This window comes from Zosterops lateralis, assembly GCF_965231275.1.
Source record: "Zosterops lateralis genome assembly, chromosome: 1".
NCBI lineage: Eukaryota > Metazoa > Chordata > Aves > Passeriformes > Zosteropidae > Zosterops > Zosterops lateralis.
This window is the reverse complement of record NC_139762.1, coordinates 118,885,127-118,906,631: the sequence shown is the minus strand read 5'-3', so window position 1 is coordinate 118,906,631 and position 21,505 is coordinate 118,885,127. Positions and strand designations below refer to the sequence as shown.

The 21,505-nt window shown below is 36.8% G+C and overlaps 1 protein-coding gene across 9 annotated transcripts in view; it reads right to left on the bottom strand.

Moving 5' to 3' along the window:
• LOC310907274 (uncharacterized protein C8orf34 homolog) overlaps positions 1 to 21,505 on the bottom strand; it is a 246,560-nt gene that overhangs the window by 22,441 nt on the left and 202,614 nt on the right. For 6 of the 9 annotated variants that reach the window (XR_014589577.1, XR_014589578.1, XR_014589581.1 and 3 more), the window contains one exon: positions 15,050 to 15,137. The gene's annotated coding sequence lies outside the window, so the exon portion shown is untranslated. Of the gene's footprint in view, positions 1 to 15,049; positions 15,138 to 15,741; positions 15,817 to 19,109; positions 19,276 to 21,505 lie in introns of those variants that run through there. The other 3 variants (XR_014589579.1, XR_014589580.1, XR_014589585.1) reach the window with 3 other exon arrangements.

Here is a 21,505-nt window from a genome sequence, read left to right as displayed (position 1 = left end):
TTAAGGAGCAAATCTAGACAATAGATCTCACTGGTCTTCATAAATTAACACTTTCCACTGCTCCATGTAAACTACAGTTCCATTGTATCTACTTTCTTACAGGCCACAGAAAGGCATTAGAAATGCTTTATTTACTGGTCTAGAACTTGTGAAACTCCAATGAAAAAAAAAAAAATCCTTGTTTTAAGCCCTTAAAAGCATGGTTAATTGTTTTTGAAGTTTTTTTGTTGTTTTATTTTGTTTTTAAAGGAACTGCTGTGTCTTAGAATAGCATTATTTTTAATGACATATCAGGAATCATATTTTGAAATGTTTGTCAGCTTTTTAAAATGTGCTATTGAAACCTATTAAGCTGTCAAAAGTATGATGAATATGTTAAGAAGTAACATGATCTTGTTGTAAATCACTACTTCAGAGTAACAGATCTCAAAGCCAGTAGAAGGAAGGAAAACAATTGTTTGCAAATGTTTTGCTCTGACATTTTGTCCTGTCTGCCTTCACAGTCCACTGAATCTCACTGCTCTTAGAGGCATTTAAATGCTTTACAGGCAGTGTAATCTGACCAAGGAACCTGGACAGAGAAGCAAGTGGGAATGGGAAGAATGGAGAAAGTACATCCAACGTGGCACTTTTGGTTTTCCGGCAATTTCAACCAATTTATTTCCATTTTCTATAGGAAGCAGTGTGGTTCACAAAAGAGTTATTCCATCAAAAAACAGTGTGTTCTTAATAGCTTTTACTGAAGACTCTCAGTAAACCCTGACATTAAGATAAATGATACCAGGAAGGATGAACTGGTATCAGTTTAAATCTTTCGTCTTTAAATATACAGAGGTACTCGATGCTGGAAAGGACACAGGAGTGTATTCTGTGATTACGAACAGGATTAAAACTGAATATTTATTTAAATTAGGAAAAAGGACACTCAGGTTTAGTTTTGCTAGGGGTGAAATTGCTTGTCTCATCTATTAAGATAGAATACAGCATCATATTTATTATGTATGATGCTGGTATCAATCAAATGACCTTCCATTCGTTCATGCATTCCCAATGAAAAACAACAACTGACATCTGGAACAGTTTTCAAACCATTTGATGCAACCGTTTTCTAAAGAAAACTGGCTGAATAAAATAATTATTCAATCAATTGAAATTGGAGTTTATTTGTAACATCTGACTCTTGTATTTCTGGCTTAGCTGAAAGTAATTCTGTGATCTGTGCTACCTAATGATTTTCAATGGGTGACATAAACACAAAACATATTTGTAAGCTGCATGACCTTTTCTGTTTTGAATATGTAAATAGTATTTCTGCTAACAGATCTACTGAAGATTAGATAACTTTTTAAGTGTCTCCCTCCAGACAGTTTTGTATGGAGTAAGCACTACTGGCAATTACGACCGCACCTAGACTGAGTGGATTATGGCATGGACCATGGCTTTGTCCCAGCCAAGGGACAAAGCCTGGCTTGGGTGGTCACTGGAGAGTACTTCTAGCCAGAACACCTGGGTTTTATTTCTCCAGAAACCCTGGAGTGTGCTGGTGCATAGCAGGGTCTCACCAAGCACTCAGAAACCTGGAAGACCCCTCCCTGCCCTCCCATCCCATCCAGTCTTTTAGATGTAGACACAACTATTCTGTTAATTTACAAGGCAAATGTTAAACAGAGGCACAAAACATTAAGTCGTTTGGATGCTAGAGTGACAGGCAGCAGATAAGAATCAAAAGGAAAGAAGTAAGTGTTCAGCAGGAAACAAAGTTCCATTTAGATTTTTTTTTTTCATTTATTACTCCTAGTGTCTAAATTACCTCGTATAATGTATTTCAAAAGATAGAAAAATAATAATCTTGAACTACTTCATGTGAAGAGTCTTCAAATTATTGCTTGAGACTTCCTCAGAGGGGCCTCCCAGAGATTCATGGAAATTACAAATGCTACCAGTTCCCTCCTCCAGCCAACCCATTCATCACGTACTCAGCCAAGTACATCAGGGTATTTTGGGGTCTTGGCTACATAAAGGGTAATGGACTTGGATGCTTCATAAAAATGAGTCATTTTTTCCCCCAACTGACTATGTGACTGCCTCAAAAATCCCTGATCATGGTTACTTAACTCTGCAAAGTATCCGGAGTGCTTGAATGCTTATTTACCTTTAAAACACTGGGCAAATATAATGAAACCAAATGGAAACATTTTGAAAATTGAGTACAGAATGGAGTTATTCTAAGACCAGTGCCCAATGAGATAAAGTTTAGGAAAAAGAGAACCAAATGAATAACATATTTCCTAATTTAGCATGCCTCATAAAATGAATTCAATATTTCATCTAATCACCATAAATATGTTCTTCTTATTTTCTAACTTTTAAACATTAGAAACAAACAACTGAATTGTCAATCCACAAGTAAAATGTACATTTTACACTGTCTTTTGCTCCCTACATGAAGTTCATTCTTCCCACCTGCTCCATTTGCAAAACAAAACAACATGCAGTGTTCTGCTTGGAAAAAATAACTATCAATACATGACAATATTAGTATATCATTTCCTTACTTTATAATGTTCTATATGTTTTTGATCAACCTGTACTTTTCAAAACTTTTAATGAGAGCATGACTAACTAGTATCGTTTACTAACTAAGTGCTTCACCAACATTATGTATTATGTGCACATATATATATTTTTCTTTTGATACTTCTTACACCATTTTTATGGTATTACCATAGTAGAGAACTATCAGCTATGATACTGGGTAAACCACTCCTGGTTTTCATTTGGGCTGTTGTATTCTTTTCTGTGTTTCTAATATAAACCAAAGATAGATGAGGTATGTGTGTTTTTGGATGTCTGTATATAAAGTCTAGTGCTATATGAAATCATTAGATTAACAGCTATTCTGGTAGGTGCATTATCAGACAAAAAACCCCCAAATTGCCTATAGACATGTCTGTTTCCATGGGCTATCAGAACACATTAGTTTATGTGCTTAGCTTGTTTATGTGCACTGAAGACAACAAAACAGGAAGTTAAGCCTAAAATACAGCTTATGGCAGTGCTAGGATCTTTCTACCTGAAGTTTTTAAACATGAATTTCAGGTATGTGCTGTAGGCTTATGGCCTATACATGGATATTATCTTCATATATTTTGGTATGACTCTCACAATACTCTGTAAGTAGGAAAGATAAGAGGAACAATGACCAGCTGTGCTAAGTGAATGAACAGAAAAAGCACGTCACTAAGCAATGTATTATATAAGTGCTGGCATTCTGTAGGCCAATTTAGTGTTGAACTCTAACTACAGGTTTTCCAAAGTGACTTTTACAGGAGCTAACACAGGCCTTTAGCCTACCTGATCCACAGCTGGTCTTTGTGAATACATTCCTCCTTATTCATTAAAGTTATACATTTCCCAGATCATCTTGCAGCTTTATCGGATCATTGGTTCTAGCCACTGGAGTGCATTTGTGGCCATCTCCAGTGGACTTCTCTTTGCTTCTGAAGTAGATATATTACACGTGCTGATGATGTGTGTCTGAAGCCTGCAACTTTCTTGCGACTTTTGGCAAAAGTGCTAGTGTTCAAACATTATAAATCTGTGCGCTAGACTTAACAGTACAGAACATTCAAAAATGATCACAGTAACATGGGCCAATTTCAGCTATGGTTTCGATTAAAAGTTTGATAGAAACCTCAGAAAAATGACAACATGCTTCCATAGATAAGCTCTGCAACATTTATATTCCACTTCACTGCACTGGGTTGATTCAGGGTATATTTGCTTTTCCTGGCCGCAGTTTAAGTGCTCAATAAAGTAACATTCTGTTATTAAGTGCTGACTCTTTTTCCCTAGATTAATGGTTTGGGTTGTCCAGAGAGATGAAGCCTTTTGAAGAGGATGAAATATACCAAACTGAGTAACATCGCAGATACTGGGCTTTTGCCCTCTTATGGTGTAAAGAATGCCAAAAAGAAAGAATTTTTCAGATCAGTGGCCTAAGATTATTTCATTTTTTGTGCAATATCTTATGACCCTTCAGGAAAAATTACAGCATTTTTCCTAATGAAGATTGTTAAAATGTGCCTTTTATAAATGCCCATGAATTAGACTTGACACTGTAACTCGACCCAGTAATGAAAATTAAAGGCTATGGACTGTTCTGCAATGACAAAAAGCTACACAAATTCAATTTTCCTTACCCTATTATTTAGCAAAATTTTTGATTTCTAAATTATTAAATAATTTTATGTATGCATTCTGTGCTGTTTAACTGATCACATATTATTAACAAACTATGAGTCAAATGTGCAAGGCCTAGCTATATATCTGTATCCCCACAGTAGCAGGATTCTTAACAGCACATTGCATATTAAATAGCATGAGAGCAGACTTCTTAACCACCCAATTTCTACTCACTGCCATTACATGACTATCTTAGTGTCATCTGAACATAACAGAAATGGGAGAATAGCAACACTATACCCAAGAGTGCATGCTGCATGCTCCTTGCATATTTATTTATCATTTACCCATCTGAAATCACAATAGAGTCACTACTCCCAATTGCACATTTTAGCCAGACATTGGCCATTATGCTTTTCTTTCTTTCTTTAACAAGAGGAATTGCACAGAAATATAAAACAGACACTAGCTGCAAGAATACTGGCAGAGCAGCAAATATGACTCCATATTTGGAAAAAACTCTCAAGGAAAAATACATGTTGGCAATACTCTTTGATCTACATTTTAAGTGTGGGCTTGAGGATACACAATCGTCATGTAGGAATGTTCCCAGAAATAAAACACAGTAGGTCATGTCTTATTCCCTCTCTCAATATTCTGGTAAAATACTGGACATTTCTGGAAGACACAACAAATACATCACAAAATAGCTACAAAAACCAAGGACAAATATTTCAGGTACACATCATACCTGCAAAACAAAAGTATTAGGAAGAAAATAACTGCAGCTTTTGCATGAGATACTCCATGAGGAAGACTTCAGCACCCACACACTAGTTAGAGGATGAAATAGTCACAGGTTGGTACTAAAGAGTTGCATGAAACATCCTACACAGAGAAACTAGCATACATTACATCCTGTATCATTGCCATAGCAGCTTGCTTACAGCAGAAAGAGCATTTGCAACCAGTTATATATACACCAACCAGTATGGCAGGTGCTTGGTACAGCACATATCTCAGTCCAAACTATTGAAAAAATGACCTCTCCTCCTTCCACCTCGCCTACTACCTGATTCTGACATCCATCCTAGCCCTACATGCAGTAAGAAAATAGCACCTCTTCCAGTCTTCTTATGTCCCGAGGATTTGGGACTGACAGCCTGTCTTGCTGAAATAAATAACAAAATATCTTATTATTTCAATAAAACTGTAAATTTTCTCCTTGGTGTATATACTCAATTGAATATAAGTCTCTACTCACTTCCACTCTACCAGCCAGGGATCTTTCCTGATATCTTTTTGGCAGAGAAAAAGTGTCACTGTCCCATTTCACCTGTGCCTGCTGGGTCTTGAATTGCAGAAGTGTGACTATGGAAAGGCAAGCTGCAACTACTCACTTTTACTGCATTTATAGAATTCAGCACTACTTTCACTCATTTGCAGAACATGATCCTGTCCACTCTCTTTTAACTTTTCATCTGGAGTTCTGCAGTTCTGCAGAAATAGATAATTTGGGCATGCTGAAGGAGTTTGCAGCTCAGGGTTGGCAAAGAGGTAAATATCTAGCTTATTTGCACCTGGTCCATGTGCTGTCAAAGTAAGATGAAAGAGATGCTATCACTAGCAAGTAGCAGTTATAAGAAACCATCATGTAAGTAAATCCAAGATGGGTAGGAGCACCACTAGTGTACATTGCAAGTTAAATTTCCAAGTCAGAAGAACCCTCCAGGCTGTGCGTTGGTGTGACTATGAGAGGCTGGAGTGCACAGAGATTCCAGAGCAAATATCTTGTACACCAACACTGCTTCAGCACTGGGACATACTATATGGCAATGAATTTCCTTCAGGGTGGGAGGAGGACCTAACTGACAGAAATCTGTAACCAAAGCCAGCCACATCTCTTTGTCTCCCTTTTTTGCTGTTGTGTCCTGGGAGCCAGGCTGTAAGCATGAACTGAAGGACTATGGAAGATTGCAGACTAAGGAAGGAGGTGTACACAACCCAGTCCTGAGACCCTTGCCAGACTGTTTCCCTGGATAATTTGTTCTAGTTTGGATCCACTCACTATATGTACTTAAGCTGTTTGAAGGCCAACAAATTTGGTCCTCAGCAGACATCTGTTCTGCCAGGTTACCTTTCCCTGGGGTTTGAATCCACCCAATACAGGCCTGCTGAGGTAGACTCTACCCATACAGAAGGGATCCATATTTCTACTGCAAAACAAAGCCAGAGCCATTCACATCAGCTTTAAGTCCTGTTGGCACAGTGTCCCTCCATGAAGATGCAGGCAGTATATTGTCCATCTTTGCACAATACTTCCATGCAGGGCAGATCCCAAAATTATATTTATATGCTCCCTGCTTTGTCACTCTACAGGGAAAAATACACCAGTCCAGAAATAAGACATTCACCTGGACTCTGGTGCAAAAACAATGCATACTTTAGGGGGCCATCAAATAGAGAAGTTTGATATCCTGCCATTTCTGAAAGCTCTCCTCTGAGCAGCAGTGATCTTGGAGAAAACATTTTCAGAGCCCTGGCACAATGTGAGTCTCAAAGATGGCAAATACTTGGGCTTGAATTCCTCATGCCCTATTATGCCATATTTTCATCCAGATGACAGGGGACTTGTGTGGTCGGGTTTCTAATCCCCTAATCAAATCTCATTATTTTTGTCTGAGCTATATCATAACATTTTGGTCTACAAAAAGCACTCTACTCAGTGACAGTAAATTTACTTCAGACACATTTTTGGGGCCCCAAACTGGCCAAAGAATAGCTCTACAGTTACAGCAAGTGGGGTTGCTTCTGTGGAAAGGTTTAACAAGGTGGATTGAAAACATTATTGGAGAATGTGGGCTGTAATGATTTTTACCTGGTGGGGAGTTATTCATCTGAATGTTGTTTTATCATTTCAAATGTTACTTGTGGGAAGGGAATGTCACAGCTCTCCAAGAGCTACATTATGTCAGCTGCCATGCTCTATAAACAGATTACACACACCTTGTATAAACAAACCGTGGTTAGCTAATTATCCTGCAAAAAATACACACACAGAGAAGAAAATTCATTTAAAAATTATTAATAATATAAATTTTAGTTTCAACTACATTTTTCCTATATCCCCATGTGTAGCTGCAGCTTAATAAAACTCCCTATAATATTACCACCATTTAGTTGGTTTCACAAGTTTAGATTGTTATACAGAATCATGCCATGTTGTGAATTCAGTGCTAACCACATTGCAAACTATGACCTAACTTGGCAGAGAGGATGTATAGACTGTAAATAGATACTATGACAGGTGTATCAGCTAGAGCCAACAAACAACTTTTAAAAAGTATATAGTATCAAATGGCTAGAGCCATAAATAAGCTGGAAAACCTGTATATGGTTTATTAAAATATGCAGGAATTTTTTTTTATTCAGACAGTAATTTCTAATTACTCATGGGGTAACAAATTAGAAGTAAAATGCTAAATCAAGTAAATAAATTTTACTCCTTTTTTTCCAGAGTGAATATATAGTGCATAGTAATAGAATTCTGTAGAACAAAACCATTCAAAAGCACTATTACCTTTTTGTCAAATAAGAAAATTCAGTAAAAAACAACACACCTCTGTCTTGTTTATGTCTTCCTTTTATGAAAACCTTAAGTTTGCAAAATCTATTCTGACATCATGAAGGTTGGAGCAAATATCACACAAAAGACATCCAAGAAAGACAGTAGAATTTTCTCTGAAACTGGGTTCAAAGCATGCAAAACACTTCCAAATTTGGACAGACCAAGATTCCCACAGATTCCAGATCTCTGGAAGAGATAAAGAGATTAACTAGCAAAGCTAATGATTTTAAATCATTCTTCCCAATGCTAACACACAGCATTAAATACAGCAAACAACGTAACTGATGTTGATATGGCCCAGGAATGGTTCCCATATGTGGTTCCTGACTATGTGTATACTGGGTAGTATATTTATTTCAGTGGTAAATAAAACCCTAATTCAGCAACCCAGTGGTTTACCAATAAGGCATGTGTGGATATCCAGCTTTTAAGAAAAACATTTTTAGTGGTATTCGTAGCCACATTACAAAACCCTGCAGACAGAAAGTCCCTCATGAATTTCCATTGGAATTCCAGCCTAATATGGAACTCATGGGATATAATAAGGATTTGATTTTGTGACGTCTAAGGCAAAGCACTAGTTATGAACTGCTGGAAATTTCACAAGTAAATACAGAATTGACATCCTGAGTGTATTCTTCAATATGTGACCAGTACATGCTAGCAGACAATCCACAAAGTTATTGTAATGTCTTGTGTAAAAGTTAATTGTAACAAGAATATTGCCAAAAAAGCGCACTAAGGTCTCATTTTATACAAGTTATAGTTACTAAACAATTGTCCATTCCTCCTTCTACCTCAACTCTCATGAAATCATTATGCAGGAGAACTGAAGCATTAAATATAATCAAGAGGTAGTGGAGATGTTCTCAGTTCTAAGAGCTTGTTCTATATTATTATACAAGAAAGTATTAACAAATATGTAAAAAGAAACATAGGAAAATTAGAACATTTCTTTTGATTTCCACATTTTAACATAATTTAGCAAAGCTCTTGAAAAATATGAGGAACTCATAAAAGAAAATGCAATGCAAAAGAATTTAAGATTGCAATAATTAAGAGAAATTAATGATGGGACTATCCACATAGTGGTAAGCTAGTATCCTTCTGCAAGTGCATTCAAGAAACTGTGACATTAAAGACTGTGAAGCACTATTCTCAGTTAAATTGTCCAATCGACAGAGCAGAACCCAGGACTGATTCAAAAATACGTACCTATTGATTGCAAGACGTCTGCTTGCTGCAGAAGCTGAAAGAAACTCAAGGAACTATGTTCCTTTGTACAATTGTGTTCAACCTGATGCAAAACCTGACCTGTTGTTCAACAAAGTGTGTTACATTTATTTTGTCTGTTCTTACGGTGAAAGCTGCTTATCACTTTGTATTCAAGTCTGGAACTGAGTACCTAAAATGAATGGGCTACTTTTTTTAAAAAATCCACCTTAGTATTTTAAAGTTTGGATTCATATTTTCTAGAAAATCTTGAAAAAATTAGTTCTTTATTTCACTGAAATGGGAAAAAATAGAAATATTTAAGTGCTTTAAAAAGAAAACCCAAAGCAATGAGTCTTACAGAAATCTCCATGAGATGAACAGTGTGGGTTTTATAGAAAAGCACTATATAGCAATGCAGCAATGCTACTGGGAACACAAAAGGAAGTAAAGGTTAAGCAGTTGGTTACTGAGTAAGTACACCCTGCACTGAATGAGGCAGTGATCTTGCAGGAAAGAAGCTCATGATCACAGAAGTTACAGATCATCTAAAAGCTAATCACTGGAAAATTTAATTAGTTTTGGAAAACAAACAAAGGACACCCTTAGTTCTGGTATTTTCTAGCTTACAGCTGCAAGAGTTTGCACCCAAAGGCAGTTTTATGTATGCGATTTACCTTTTTTTGTATGTGGGAGGGGGGCTGCTAAATCTACCCAAAAAAATTTCTTTCCTGTGTATTCTTAAAAAGTGTGTTATCAAGGTATGAACTCCTCAGCTAACAGCACGAACTGTCTGAGCTGCAGCTGGTATGTATAGTGGGTTGTCACTTGTTATGTATACAAGAAAAAGGGGACAAACATGATGGCTGGTTGGGAAACTGCTGAGGTTGTCTTGCTTTCAGCAGAGAAATGGACTGAGATATTTCCCAGCACCTCAGCAAGTTCTCTAGAAGAAGCGAGACTATTTTCCCTACTATATGGAATATGAATTTATCTTTTATTCCTACCAGATATTCATTCTCCTCTCTCATCAAAGACTTACAGTGGCAGCTCAAATGGTTTCCCAACAGGGAACACACAAACACACAATAAAATGGAAGCTCTGGTTCTTACTATTTCATCCACAGCAGTTTATATAATAATGTAGGTCCAACCCTGGCTATAAAGGAGATCTTAGTTTTTCCTTTCCCTTCAGTTGTGGACCTGGTTATGGACCCTGCAATAATTCCAGGCAGCAGTCACAAGGCTCCCATACTAGTTATTCCCATCAGCTGTTCCCCAGCCTCTTGCTGCCTGGCAGCAAGGTTAATGTGATGCCTGTAGAATTGAAAGCTCCTGAAGCAGTCTTCTGTCTTTCTGGAGAGGTACAAAAGACTGTCAACATTTACTCCAGCAAGACAGAATACTGTGAGACCTGCTCAGCTGGGGAGAGAAAAAGGCAGGGATGGGAAGTTCTGCTATGGGAGAATATGGACTCAGACACGCCTGACTCCCAAACACACTCCTCTCATCCCACTGTGTTTCTGCTTTTCATTTAGCGTATTTTATGTACTAGGAGGGCGTTCCAACTTAACTGTTTCATGAGGCTCTGATCATGCATTATCAGGCCAAGACAAGCTGCCAGCTGCACCATGTAACATGTCACTCCTTACTGGAATACAGGGAAAAAAAAGGCTTGAAATGGCTTTCATTTGAAAGATTGTTACTACCTTGTGTTATGTCAGCATGCTGCATGTTGGTCTTGTCCTGCAACCTTTTCTCACCTAGCTACTACACATGCAAACAGTAGTAACAGTATATTTAAGTTTATTTAAGTTTATCCATTCATGTCTTTTAAGTTTAGAGTAGACCAACTTACTCAATGAATATGACCTACTGTATAATAGGTCATATTAATCCTGTGCCTAATCAGGATACAGTGTTCACATTTCTAAATGTTTTGCCTTGCTAAAGAATGCTTTCCTTCTGCAGCTGTTAAAGTTCTACTGTACACATTTAGTGTGACTTGCAATGTTATCCAGAAGTTGTTTAAGGGTTAAACTACAATCTTTTATTCTCCATAAAAACAAGGAAATATCTTAGCAACTGACAAAAATCTTCTTAGGAATTGTTATGTTCAGCAGCAACAGCTGAAAGCATTTAGTTTATGAGCCAGTATTCATCTTCAAAGACTCCATTCTACCCAGAAAATAAAGAACAAGAGATCAATTAAGATCTCGTCCAGCGTGCTAGTAACAGTGGGAAACATACCTCACACAAGTCATAGAATCTTGGAATACATCCTAAGAAAACTAAGGCCTGATTTTCACTTTCTTACTTTTCATAGACTGTACAGATGCTGCTTCAGAGTGAGATGACCAATTTGGGGGAATGTGAACAAAGAGAACCTTAGGAAGCTCAATTCCAAAATGTGCAAGGTACCAGCTTCGACATTATTTAGCACACATTATCCAGGTAAGAGATCACCTGTCTTTTTACTTAGTGTGATGCCATCCCCATGTAAAATCTGTAGTGTATGGAGCAGGAAAACTGCATCTGGTACCTGGCCCTATTTAATCCTCAAAGCAACTCCATCAAACTGTCATTTTGATATTAAACATGGACTTAATTATAAGATTATGAGATTTCATAGCAAGGGTTATGAAACTACTGTTTATTCATCTGAAAATGCTTAATTAGGTTTATTTATAACAGATTTTCGTATTTTGTTTAGAATATTCCACTATGTTCCATGAAGAAATACAGTTCCCTTAGACACAGACCTAAGAAAAACTCTGGGAGCTGTGCTTGAATTTTCCTGAAGATGGAAGTTTCTCAGATCTCAAGCCAGCTTGGCTCTCTGCAAAGGTACAGATGAAGACTTGAAAATGGTAAGAATTTCCTCTAGCTTCTAAAAAGAGAGTTGGTGTAAGCTCCTCACTAATTTTAATGGTAGCCAGGAGCTGTTTTTCTTCATGGAGAATAATAGGAACAACTTTTCATCTCACTAGTTTTCTACATCAAATTCAGAACATTTGCGAAGGTGACTCGTATTTTTGGGGGATCCTTTTTATGGCCACTGTAAGTTCTCAGTTCCAAGGTCTTGAGACCAAAACTGATGTAAGAAAACGTATAGCTTGTAACAGCAGTCCTTATAAATCTCAATCCCACACAAAAGAGAAAAAAAAAAATAAAAATAAAGAGACAGAGAACAGACTTTAAGACCAGGGAAATAAAGGAAAGTTTATTTAGAAGAGACTCACTACCAGACTGGCTTGACTTGAATGACGTTTGTAATCTATAAAGAGTCTGTGATATGTGAGGTGAATACAGAGCAATATTCCTCAAGGGGAAAAGAACACTTTGTAAGACTTTCTTGTGATTCTTAAACTAACACTTACTGTGAAGCATGGCTTACAGCACTGAATTGCAAGTGCAAAACTACCTACAATGAGTGAAGGTAAACAGCCCAATGGAGCACAGTTCACTTATATACATGTCAAGTAAATTATGGTTGTTTGCAGATAATTTTAAAGTAGTAAATAGTGAGCATTTGCCCTATCTGATTCTCTATGAAAGCACTCACATGTTTTTGTTTAACAAGGATAGGGCAAAAGAGGGAAAAGTGACTGGACAAGACTTTTTCAGTCTTAGTATACTCAGAGGGTTCCACCAACTCAAAAGATAGTTCCAGCTACCACAATAATCTTATTTTGAATCCAGCCTCTGATTTTTCTTTTATGGCAATGATTCAGATACAACATAGTTAATAAGAGGCATAAATGCCTCCTTACTATTTTCAAGTGCGTTCTTCAATAGGCTTTAGGAGAGACATACCCACAGATGTATACTTGAAAATATTTTTAGGAAATTTGCAGTTCTTACACTGCAAGTCAGATATTTTGCAGTAATTCAGACAAACTGAAGTAACATCTCAGCATATCCTCTTATGGAAAAAAATTATGAACTCATTTTGAAGGAAGAATATTATATAATTGAGCAAATGTTTGAACTACATTAGTAAACAAAGTTAACTCCAGAGCCACTGATTTTTCAAATGAACTTGGAGCTCAGTTTGGTCTTAGAAATCAGGAAAATGGTTAACTGCTTCCACCTGGACTTAGAAAACAAGGCCACCTTCAAAAGAACCTTTTACAATTAAACTTTTGGAAGAAGTGACATCCATAATTCTCATGTCAGCAATTCTTTTGTAAGAAATCACAATTGTCTTATTTCTCTGTGCAAGTGCATACAAAACCATATTTCTGCTTTGTTATGAACCTGCTTACACAAAGTCATGGAGGTTTGGAGGAATTGCAGCCCTGTTCAGTGCAGGTGTGTTATAGTCATGCCTTTTCTTTCTAGTAGCATGATTCATCTCATTTAAGACACAGAAATGCAGGCAAAAGCTACAGGCATTGGTGTGCTTCATTTCAGCATCTATAATCTGTCTATAATCACTACAGAAAGAATGCCTGCGTCATTTAGAAAGCATTCAATTTTCTTACCAATTATGAATTTCCTAATCATAATTTTATTAAATACAAACAGTCTCAAATAATTCTTTCCCAGACACTATACAACCTTTCTTCTTCTCCAAAAAAGCAGCATGGTAAGAAACCCTACTCAAACACTCAGCTTCAAAAGCCACTAGGCTTTTCAACCTGCTGGACGGGTTGATGCTGCTGGGAGGATAGAGATCATTCTTACTGCAAATTGTAGACAAAGGTACAGTACCTTGAAAAGGACTAGCTTTTAATATTTGTAACAGCTATTTGTATGGTATTTCAGTAGTACTTGGTGGGGACAGACTGAAATTACTGACTTGCACAATTTAGTATATAGATAATGAGAAACAGTGTTGGATAATGGAATACAGTAGTGCCAAGAATAACCATGAAAACATCCTAGCACCTTTTCATTGAATTAAAGCATGAGTTTCTAGGTACCACTTACAGTGAAGATTCAATGCCTCTACTTTACACATTCTCTAAGACCTTTTTATCTCAAAAGTTCTAAGAGATTTAAATGTAAGTCAGATACAGAGTAGTCTTACCTCTGGGGTGAAACTGAGCAGCTGTTTAACATCACATGCAACAGCAGTTTAGGACAGCAATTGCTAATGTGGGAAAACATACCCAGATGTTGACTCCTTGTCATTTTTAAGATCACATCTTGCTTAGATATTCATGCTCAGAAGATTGAACTCTTTCATGCCTTTGAAAATTCCCTTTTTGCCTCAAATTCAAATATGAGAGGAAACTTTTTTTTTTTTAAAGTATATAAAAGCAAGACATATATATGGCTTTACTGACAATACTCAAAGTCCCTAATCTCATGGTTTGCTTTTTTGGACTTCAGAACTGTTGTGACCCATGCAGGAATATTTGCATCTCAAACAGCATTAGAAAAGGAGAGAGAAAGGACTTATTACCTTTTCTTCCAGGCAAGGTTCACGGAAAATCAGAAAGGGTCCCTCACAAAGATGTCCATAAAGACAGACAACTAATTTTGACAACCATATTAAATGTTGTTTCAAAACCAGAAACTAATTTTCCAGGCTAAAGCAATGTCAAATCCTGAACTGTTATCTGTCTTAAGTGTTTTAACATTTTAATTCTATGTCCTTTTATGCAAAAAATTATTTTAAGTCACATAGTCCCATTTTTATATGGAAGTTCAACACCCCTGCCCAGGACTAATGTGTTCCAATCGATGCCACAATTGTGTCACTCACAATTCAGAGCAACAAAATACTCCCAAAGTCAAGTGAGTATTAAGTGTTACATAACTTTATTTGGGTGATGACAATGGAGAATTTATTTCAATGTCTAACTTCAACATCTATTTTTTGTCTTGTCCACAGGTTGCATTAGGAAGGCAACGTCACATCCATCGATAATGACCCAAAAGCACCATCCCAGAACAGATGTTACAAGGGGATCTCCCATCGGGCGTAACTTTGGAGTTTCCAGGCAGAGCACAAAAAAAAAAAGGGACTAATCCCATGAGCTTAAGCCACAGATATTTATTGATGGTACTTACATGACAGAGTTTTTGGCGCAGTGCTGTAGAGTTCAGGGACTGAAACAAAACTGGAAGAAGTTCCCCACAAGGCCTGCCAGAAGGACAGCTGCATAGGGAAAAAGAAAAAAGCAGTGACCTACACTTCATAGTGGAAATGGGTGGGGCTCAGTCCATAGACAAAGTACAGACACAAAATGAATTGAAAACCCTGCTGCTAAGTAACATAAAGTTTTGATGCAAAAGTGATTCTGAAGCTCTAAAGAAGGCAAAATTTCTTAGAAAAAAACTCTGCAGGAGCCAAAGGGATTTGGCGTCCCTAATGACGTCCCTCAAAAATAAAGCATTTGTTTATGGTAATGGTTTAAATCAGATCCTTGGTGATGATATTTTAACCAAAGTTAAGTAATACAGTTAACTTCAGATGCAGATCATATGGAAACCAAGGTAATCAAAGCTTTCAAGGCAAACAAGCATATCTAGCCTTTCCTGTTCAGGCAGATGGAAATATGTTCAGCAATACACAAAGTGACAAAACTCCTCTGCAGAATAATTTTTTTGGAGTCACACCAATGATTTTATGTTCAACACAGATTACATTTGTTTATATTCAAATGAATGTATTTATTTACATTTAAAATAACCCAAAACCCCCAAAACAGTGACGAAAACTAAGAGCTAACTAAACAAATGTAAAAAATAGCTAACAATACCAGAGAAAATTCTTCAGGTAGCCTGGGAGAGAACATGATGATCCAAAGAGTCTTATCTCTATTCTTCTTGCTAAACTAGCAGGGAGATTGAAAGGAAGGTAACAGGGTTAGAAGGAGGATATCAAATCTTCTTGCTTCATCACCTCTCCAGAAAAGAGCAAAGAAAATGGCTAAAGATTAGAAAATACAAAGACAGAAAAATAGTTTGCTGGGAAAGAGGGGAAAGATCATAGCATCCTTCAATTACATGAAAAGCTCTTGTCAAGAAGAAGAAAATCATCTGTTCTTCTTGCTCATGGTAGAAAGAACAAGCAGTGACAGCATCAAAGGTTAAACATTAAGAAAGAGCTTTGGAATAGATTTTTCTGGGAAGGTCATGGAATTTCCATCACTGAAAAAGGTTAGACAAACATCTCTCAGGAAAAAAAATAGATAGGTATAGCTGATCTTAGTTTAGAGACTTCATGACCTCTTGAAGTCTTTTCCAGGACTATTTTCTATGCTTTGACAACTTAAGCAGTGATGACAAACTTTACAGACTCCTTTGAACTCTTTGGATGTCATTAAGATTGTCCAGACCCTTTATTCTAGCAATTACTCACTACATAGATAACAAAGGCAAAATTTGCAGGAAGAGATGACATCTTTTATTTTTCCTACTACATCAGGCTAAAAAGATACTATTCAAGGCACATGTGCCTTTCTGAGTAGAGCAGACAGGAAAGCAGCACATTTGCATTGTTTAAAAGGACTGTTGGAGAAAAGCGTCTGTACTTTGCATTAGGTCTTAATATGAGGTCATGGTATGACATCATTCTCATGAAAAATAATAAAACTTGATATGCTGAAGCACTATATCTAATACTAGAAACATATTCTAATCTAGTTAACATCTTTACTATTTGTTAAAAATGTACATTTAGCTCTAGAGTTGCCATATTTCATACTGAGAGGGAAGATGTAAGGCTTCAAGGGACAAAGTTAGCTCACGTAAACCTAGCTCACATAATTTTAAAAATTACAAATCTTTTCCTGTAACACTAAAAAGCAATTAAAATGATGGCCAAATGGGGATAATGGAAAAAGTAAGTATCATCTCTAGTATGTGGTAAAGGGCTCCAGTGACATGAAGAGATTAGCACCAGTCTAGTCTAATCTAGTATGGTTCTTCTGCAGGACAACCTCTTGTATCTGCATTTGGTTGTGATAAATGCTTAAGAAGAGAGCAATGAAGTCTGGCTTGGAAGAACAATTCTTTCTTCCTGTCTAAGCCCTCACATAAGACTCTCATGGATTTCATGAGAGGAGAGAAAGACTGGGAAGATTTGCCCATAAAACCCTCTTTGACTTTCTCTGGAAAAAAATAGGTCATTACAGGAGTGTGCTATGTAGAAAAATTACTGGTAGGCAATTTTCACAGGTGATTATAAATACCCTTACTGTCTATGAGAAGTATAACTTCAGTCATAAGACAGATGACAGTGCTATTGCATGGTACTGTGCCTCCCACTTCTCTCAAAATAAAACTAGATGCCATCAACATAAGCTGCAGCATGGAGCCTTCTTTACAATTCCTGTGCTTCCTTCACATTTTTCCCTATTAACTAGTCAGAACTTCTCTTCAGCCTATTTCTGTACTTTCTGTACAGACCTTGCCAGAAAATGCATTCTACAAACTTTATACATATATTGAATATTCATATACTGAATGTGAGTTTCCCTTATTCTTCCTAGAATAATCCTTCCAGACATTTTCTTTCAGGAAATCTTCTATCCTACCCTATCCTATCCTATCCTATCCTATCCTATCCTATCCTATCCCATCCCATCCCATCCCATCCCATCCCATCCCATCCCATCCCATCCCATCCCATCCCATCTCATCCTAGTCTACTGTATTTCATTCAATTCCATAGAGTATACATCATTTCCATGCTTTAGTTCAGTATTGAGAAAGTTTCTTTCCCCCAGTTTTGCACAGAATTTATCAGATTTGGCATGTGCATACCAGATAATTTTAGAAATAGAAGTATGATATCAAGCAATATTTATACTGCCACACACTAATTACATTACATCATTGCAGGCCAGTCTATTAGATCAAATTTCGACTACCCTTTTTCCTCCTTTGCAAGTCCCATGAAAGAGCTGATATTGCCATTGAAATCCCTTTTATATGCAAATCAAAAAGTCTGTCTAAGACACAAACAAATATAATTTGAGTTGTTAGCTATAGCCTAGAGACTCTGCTTGCAACATTTGGACAAACAGAAGCAGAGACTTCTCCCTGGTGATCTCTTTTACATAGATCAAAGACTTTCCAGCCTTTTATGGGAGCCAGTTTAGGAATTAAAAGATGACTTGGCCTTATTCAAACATCAGACTTCCATAATACTTGGAATGGAATTAGAAAGCCTTAACAAAGCCTGTGGTTTAGAATTTGCACTTCTCCTTTAAATTTAGAATCAAATCATATTTTCAGTGTGAACTATGTTAAATAAAACAGCCTCTCTGCTGGCTTATGAAAAATTGCAGACATCTTAGCTGTGCAAAGTCTGTAGTGTGTTTATCTGTTTGAAAGAACTAAATCCTCACATGCAGATGGATTGAGTTCAGCTCTTATTAAAATTAAACCAGATCAGTCTATAGAACAGAAATTATGTCCTTTATTATTATGCAAATATTTTTATCTAGTGTTTGTAAACATGTGAGGTCAGCTCTACCTTTGTTAGAAAATAAACAAAGGAAAAAAAATTCAAAATTACTGAGCATGTAAAGAATACTTCCAGCTGAGCAAGCAGTCATTTTTGGAAGGAAAGATGCAAAACCTTTCAAAAGGTGTTCCTGTGTAAAACCTTTCAAAAGGTGTTCCTGTGTGTTAGTGTGCTACAGCAGCAACTTGCTTTTTACAAACATCTCAAAGACAGCAGTGGACTTTGCCACCACTCTAAGCTACAGTAAACCACAGCTTCAGCTCATCATCCTGAGCACTTGTATGGCATAGACAGAAGTGTGCAGAACAAGCCCTACAACACCAGCATGGAGCAGAGTGTGTCAGGAAAAGAATAACACTGCAGGACATAACATGTCTCCAGCTCTGAACTTGGATTGACTGTACATGTTCTCAAATCAGAAAGGGGCTTTCCAGCTTCTGAAAGTAGAACAGACTTCTGAGCCTCTAGCACCCAATTAATTTTTGGTTATACTACTTAAACCAACATCTGCTTACCAGGCATGATTGACTGAAGGAACCACCCCCTCCCAACATGTTTCTTAATCGTTACAGAAGTAAATATTGAAGTAAGGTGCCACTATATGGCTGTTTGTCACTACAGGAAAAAAAACGCTCAATCTATTCTGCCCCAAAGTTTTATAATATTTTTTCTTTGGTTTTTTCTTTTACTTTTCTTTCTTCCATTTAATATTATATTAAAAGTAAATTAAATTCCTCAATTTATTCAGAGAAAAGGGATGAGTGAAAGTTACCTTTGGCCAATTTGTTTATTGATCATGTACAGTAAGATTCTTTAGTGTCTACATAATAGAGAGAAAGCGTTAATAAAATTTTAATAGAGAGGAAATATATTAATATTGCAGCAGCATCAATCCTAATGATTTCTGCTTATTTCCAATAATTTCCTGATTTTGAGAAGGAATTTCAACAAATAATGTCTGTTAGTGTCCATACCTAGCCAAATATTACTGTTCATTCTTAACTTTATTTCTTTCACATTTCATAAAGTCTCAGTAAGTACAATATATTTTTTGTCAGAAGCTTCTTATATAATATCCTTATATAATATACACAGCAGATCTCAGCCTACTAAACAAGCTTACAAGAGCTCAGAGAGAAGAGAGCAAGATAAAAGAAGAAGAGAAGAAAGAACAATATTCTTTTAATCTTCCATGGACCCTTTGTAATGTCAGTTACCAACAGATTTCCTTTCTCAAGCAACTGGCTCCTGAGTTTTTCCAAAGATCAGCAGAACACCAAGCGCAGTAGAGTGAAAAAGAAAAAACAAGGCAAAACCAGTATCAATCTCCTAAGAAAGTATTCCCAAACAAGCCAAAAGCCTGGTTTATAAAGCCTATAGGGACAATTACCCCTCCAGCCATCTAAAAATGAAACTACAGTATGTCCTTCCTTCCTACAAAGCAAAATTCATGTAAAGTCAGATGTGCAGGGAGAAAGAAATCTTTTGTTCCCAAAAGCTCATACAAACAAAAAGAACTTGCATCTCTACAACACATGAATTTTTGTTTTGCATTTTTATCTGCTGCAAAAACTGAACGTAGTACTGCATTACTAACCAGTAGTTCACAGAAGTAAGGTACCATTCTGCTGTTTTCTCTGTAAAAATCACCATTTCAAGGAGGGAAAACAAATAGTGTAAATGACAGACAAACAAGTTTGCCTTCACCCACTCAAAAATTAATGGTTGATATATACACACAGTGTAAAACTTCATCAGCTCACTTCAGGTGAGCTCCCATAGACAAACAGAGCAAGAGTCATGGGCTTAGCTCCCGCTCTTGTGCTCTAAATGGGTCTTCTGGAAGTCGAGCTCTATGAATCTTGGGGTCCTGGAGGGCAACTCCCTTAACAGACTTTCTCACTTAGGAACTGGAAAATAGCAAATTCAGCTGGGACTACAAAGCAGAAAGCCTCTCCTTAGGAAAACAAAGCTAGAATGGAACTCAGAAAATTCTGTAGGATGTTGTCAGTTCCTGTGCAGGACGCATTGCCAATTGAGGCAAAAATCAGAGAATGCCTTCTCTCGTGGGGAACTGCAGTCCAGGAAGCACAGGGAATGCTGCAAGTTGCACCTTCAGCAGCGTTTGTGATCAGTGATCTGGTGATCCATGGGTTGAAATGTGCTGCCATGGCAGCAAGGGCTGAACACAACAACAGGCAGGAATTAACCTGAATTAAAGGGAAATGCCCAGTTGTAAAGTCTGTTTTTATAATGTAGAATAACGTCATTTAGTCTGCTGGAAGCAAGGGAGGCTAATTCACTCTCCAAGAGTCCCTCTCCCACAAAAAACTCTCACTTATTTTGCTGCTAATGACTATCTGTCCCTTCCCTCTTCTCTAAATGCTCTTTTGCAACAGTCATTCTTGTGATTTATATACATTAGAATTGCAAGCATGAATGAGAAGTACCTCACTTTTTTATCATGCCGTGTAAGTACAACACATTCAATCTAATAAATGTTCATTCTTCATTTTTTTTTAAGTAGTTTTATTGCTGATAATGGGAGTTTCTGTACTTATTCATTAAATTTGTCAAGTCCCTTCTTTAGGGATTGATTTTGAATTTGTAATACATTTTGCTCTGGATTAATATTAATGTGTAATTCTAAGCCACTTTTGTCCTGCCTTACTGGATTAATTTAATGTCTTGTTAAAGATATAGTTATCTGTGACATCATTCCCCTGCCAGATTTATAACAGCCAATGAAGTCACCATTATAGCTTCTCATAATTTCTTCTTTCACCAATGCTCTAACATGCCATTATTCCTATTTCTCAGTTATGAATCTAGCTTCTGGACAGGTAACCTTTACCTAGAATGCAATATTTAACTCACAATAATGGTAAGAAATACTTTACCGTTTCACTTTGATTAATAAACCATATATCAGTATTAGCAAATTTCAGTATATTTTAGATGCACTAGAGATGAGAAACAGTATAAAATATAAGGGTTAATATTGAAAATGTTGCACATGTTTCTGAAAGAATCATATTTCTTTACAGCTT